General features: G+C 35.7%; 1 protein-coding gene across 1 annotated transcript in view; it reads left to right on the forward strand.

Moving 5' to 3' along the window:
* The first annotated feature begins 3,518 nt into the window (after window positions 1–3,518).
* The window catches only part of LOC143036039 (sodium-coupled monocarboxylate transporter 1-like), a 27,081-nt gene continuing 25,599 nt past the window's right edge, over window positions 3,519–5,000 (forward strand). Inside the window, exon 1 of the mRNA XM_076203295.1 lies at window positions 3,519–3,992. The gene's annotated coding sequence lies outside the window, so the exon portion shown is untranslated. The remainder of the gene's footprint in view (window positions 3,993–5,000) is intronic.

Below are 5,000 nucleotides of genomic sequence, written 5' to 3' on the forward strand. Positions count from 1 at the left end.
GCGTACGTCAGTGTTCGAATCTCAAGGTTATTCTGTCTGCCGCCAGGTGATTTTATTCAGATTCAACGCAAACCTGGGGGCGCTGAGGGGCTTAAAAGAGTTTCGCTGTGATGAGATTATTAAAAAAAAAAAAAATTCTCTCGGTGATAATCGCTCTCTCTCTCTCTCTCTTTCTCTCTCTCTCTCTGTCTCTTTCTCTCTCTCTCTCTGTCTCTTTCTCTCTCTCTATCTCTCTGTCTGTCTCTCTCTCTCTCTTTTTTGTGCATCACCTGGCAATTGACCTTTTACTGGTTATTGCCTGCTGCTCATATGTGGTCATTTTTTGTGCTGTGTGACACTTCAACAGCAAACAATTCCCCCATATTCTTTTAGGTGAAAAGTAGGTTACCTGGCCACCAGCAATTTTGCTTTCTTTACCAGCTTTGCCTAAGTTTCGGCTAAAAAATGTGGAGGAATTGTTTATTTGTGCAATGGAAGACTAGACATGACAAGGAGGAGTAAGCTTAAAATTTCCTTTAATAAAAAAAAAAGGGATTATATTTTTGGAACACCCTACAGATAAAGAAGAAACACGGCTGGCGGAAGAATATTGAAATGATAAGAGACGGAAAGTGTCTTTATCAGACTAACTAAACCTGAAAAGAAGATACCGACAATGATGATGAAGCGGAAGAAGAAATAATGGGGCAATTACGTTATGGGGAAAGATATCCTTTGAGATGAAGTTAAATATGGCAATTAAGAAAATAGGGAATGGGAAAAAGGTTCTGGGAACCAACAATTGTCAGTGGAAGTATTCAAAGATAATAACAGCTCGGTGGAATGGCTATTGAGAATGTTCAGCAAAGTATAACAAGAAGAAAAAATAGCGGAGGACTGAGGCAGAAACTATCATTTCTGAGACACTTTAGAAAAGTGATACGCGTGGCTGGAAAAAAATAAATATAGAAAAAATCACAGTCGTGTATTCAATGACGCATATAGAAATATGTATATATGAACGTTAGAAAGTAGGCTATAACGGTGATAAAAATGAGAAGAAGAATGAAAGATAGTCAAGGTTTCAGACCGCAACATAGCATCGCAGATTTGTCATCCACATTCAAATGGGTTTTGGGTCTTCGTAGATCTAGAGAAGGTCTTACATCGGGTACTCAGTGCATTGTAAGATTCAAGGTTAATTGTGCGCAAGTACATTTGCGTCTGAATCCATGTAGGCTGTTTTTCATCAGAATGTTACTTTCTGAGTGACGTCTAATGGCAAGTATTACAATATTTTCTACAACTTTCCTTATGGTCAAGGTAAGGAACTACCGTCTTGTTGCCGATAACTCTATGGCTTCTGCATTTCACCCTTTCAGGACTATTATTTGCTAATTTCTTATTCCTTTGCTGCATCATTGATCTAGATTTGAGGTTTCTTGAAAGATCCAGTGTATGACTTCAGAAACTCATCTATAGGAGTCACAACCAACCTTTATAGAAATATGAGTATGTCTTAATGATACACAAAGATGATGAGATCAAATTCAAAGCGTTCATCAAAAGTAAGCCAGGTTGGAGGTATATCTCTCCTTAGGCTTATCGTGTGAATATATATATATATATATATATATATATATATATATATATATATATATATATATATATATATTCGTAAATAGCTGGAGTCCAGAAATCATTTTGGAAGAAAGTATACTCTAGAATAAATTGATAAACAACGAGTCCAGGGTATACTTTCTTCCAATATATATATATATATATATATATATATATATATATATATATATATATATATATATAATATATATATATATATATATGTATATATATGTATATATATATTCGTAAATAGCTGGAGTCCAGGAACCATTTTTGGAAGAAAGTATACGCTGGAATAAATGGCAAACGACGAGTCCAGCGTGTGCTTTCTTCCGATATATACATATGTATATGTGTGTATATATATATATATATATATATCTATATATATCCGCACAATGACGCTTAACTACGAGTATTATGACTTCTTGATTGGGTAACATAGAGATCGTACGAGAAGTACTGATATACAGAACGAACTGAATGTTGAGCCAATACTGACATTTCACGAAAAGTCAGTCGCATTGATATCACCATGTGATGAAAATGGAACCTAGCTAACACTCAATCTGTAGCACGGGGACCTACACCAGGGATGAGCAACCTTTATAAGCCCGCGTGCCAAAATTGGCCAATCTCCGATGCAAATACTTCTCACGTGCCGCCCGACATTACGGGGAGCATGTTATTATTCAATATTTTTAAAACATTGGGGGGGACCTTTTCAAATATTAAAACAAAAGTCACACTGGATCTGTTGAATAAATATTTTTTTTGTCTTATCTTTTATTCTTGTCTCTTAGTAGCAGTTTTGGAGTTAGTGGTATTACTCCACTTGTATTTCAATGTTGTAATCATTTAATAACTATACAACACCACATTTACGAGTATAGTTAGGTGCGTGTATATATGTATGTGTGTGTGTGTGTGTGTGTGTGTGTTTGTGTGTGTGTGTGTGTGATTCACCTTGGTCTTTGGATCACGTGTTGGACTTGTGATCGACAGCTATTTCCCTCCCGGAAGAGAGCTCAGAGCTCGTATGACCGATCTATGGGTGATGCTATGACCTTACACGCACACGCACACCCAACTCCCCGCCCACGAGAGTTGGAGTAACGACCCGAAGCGCAGCGATACTGAAATAATTTCAGCCCTGGGCAAGATTCGAACCCAGTACCCCCGGTACCACCGTACTGACAGTCTGGGACTTTACCAACCGCGCCACCGTGTGTGTGTGTGTGTGTGTATAATCAATCAAATGAAATTTGCTTGAATTGAAATACAAAACTCAGCGAAGTAGTTGAAGATTTCTTTCTTTCATTATTTTCTTAGGTGAGCCCGGGTTTGGCGTGCCGGAGAAATATCGTTGGCGTGGCATTTGGTATATCTATAAATAAAGAATTTACCTTATATTTGGTGGTTCTTTAAGTAAAATCATATTGGCATAACAACAACAATGAGGGACATTTTCGTACATTTCTAGGGAAGTAAACTATACAATCATCCCAATGGAAGCATCTGCTAGAAAAATGAATAATACATGAAAGGTATAATTTCTTTGAAGAATGTTTACGGTGTGATATAAATCCACAATCATCTCACTGCCATTAATAAGTAATTTATATTTTCATTATGGCTACTACCAGGTGGTATTTTACCCCGAAGGAAATTCCTTGTGCAGCGAAAGGAGGTAAAAATTCCCTCCAAGCCTAGGAACTACTATTGAATTCTTTGTATGAGGACATTTCAAAACCCGCCCACACGCCATAATTTGGTTCATCGTCTCGCATCTCCTTCTTCCACCTTCCAGACATGTTTTGGCAAACCCGCGACTTTTCTTTTGGCTCCACCTCCACTACCTCCCCCCTCCATGACCTCCTCCTCTCCATTGCAAACATTCACTTCCAGCACGGTCACTTACTGTCTGGATGGATGAGCAGTGTGTGACGACTCGCCGTTACGCCGAGACCTGCCTGGTCCCTCTCTCGCCACGGGACCGTTGGCTGTTTACGTTTTCTGTGATTCTTTGTTTACAATTTGAATACATATAAATCCATGCGTAATTTCTTTTTGTATTATCAATACATGGGCCGTTGGCTCAGACCCATGCACTTTGAAAAGTCATCTTGATTCTTGTGTTCGAAATATTAAGAAAACCCGGAAGACGTACTGTAAACAAGAGGTCAGCGTTCGATACCTGAGTGAAATGGTAAAACTAAAGACGAACACCAGCAAAGGTTTACTTGAAAAGAAACAAAAAGAAAATCAAAAGTGCTAAGAGAGTGAAGTTATTAACTATTTACTTATTTTTGTTTTCTATTGAGATTTTTATTTTTTCGTTCAATGTGCACCAAGATCTTCAGGCCAAAAAATAATTGCAACATTGAATGGTAAGTATGAAATGTATTGTGGTGAAAAACAAAGATTAATATTTAATTTACTTATTATCAGAAACTTAAGACTACTGGACAAAAGATAAACACTAATTCTTGTTGCCTTCAAACCAAACCACAAAACCTGTTTAGATTTATTTTTCTTTTTTAACCACGTTGCAACCACCGTCTTTTCACTCCATCCAGCTAGTCCAGCATTCTGCTGAATAAAACTCATAAAAGTCATATTTTACGACTATTCTAGCTGTCGCCATTCAATTTTATATAACTGAGAGATCCCTCAAAGTCTATATAAAAAAAGAAAGAGAAAAAAATCATATGCAGTATATATATATATATATATATATATATATATATATATATATATATATATATATATACACACATATATACACACAAAGTGAGAAAGCAACATTGGGTGGAAGTGGTAATGGTCCCGATGACAACGATGGTGGTAATAGTGACTGTTCCGGTTCCATTCGATCAGTGTCGCTATAACGGGGTTGGCCATGCGGGTTCGAACCCGTTTGTAACATCTATTTTGTCACTGCTTTGCACATTGTTCGTTTATTTTAACTGCGTCATTCTTGCTGTCGCCTGACGACGATTGTATTCACGTGAGAGGAATCTATGCCTTCTGTAGAACTTTTGTTTTATCTTCCAAATTTAATTTTCTGTAAATGAGCTCGAAATTTATATATATATATATATATATATATATATATATATATATATATACACACATATATCATATATATAAATATATATATATATATGCATATATATTATATATATATATCATATATATACAGTATATATGCATATATATATTATATATATGTGTATATACATATATATATATATTTTTATATATATATTTATATATATATATATATATATATATATATATATATATATATATATGAGAAATAGACATGAGAAATAGACATCTGGGAATGGATGCTACGAGGAGGTTATATAAGGGAGTGATTGTGCCAACAGCAC

This window comes from Oratosquilla oratoria, chromosome 20 (genome assembly GCF_046742065.1).
Source record: "Oratosquilla oratoria isolate Oo_2021 chromosome 20, ASM4674206v1, whole genome shotgun sequence".
Lineage (NCBI taxonomy): Eukaryota > Metazoa > Arthropoda > Malacostraca > Stomatopoda > Squillidae > Oratosquilla > Oratosquilla oratoria.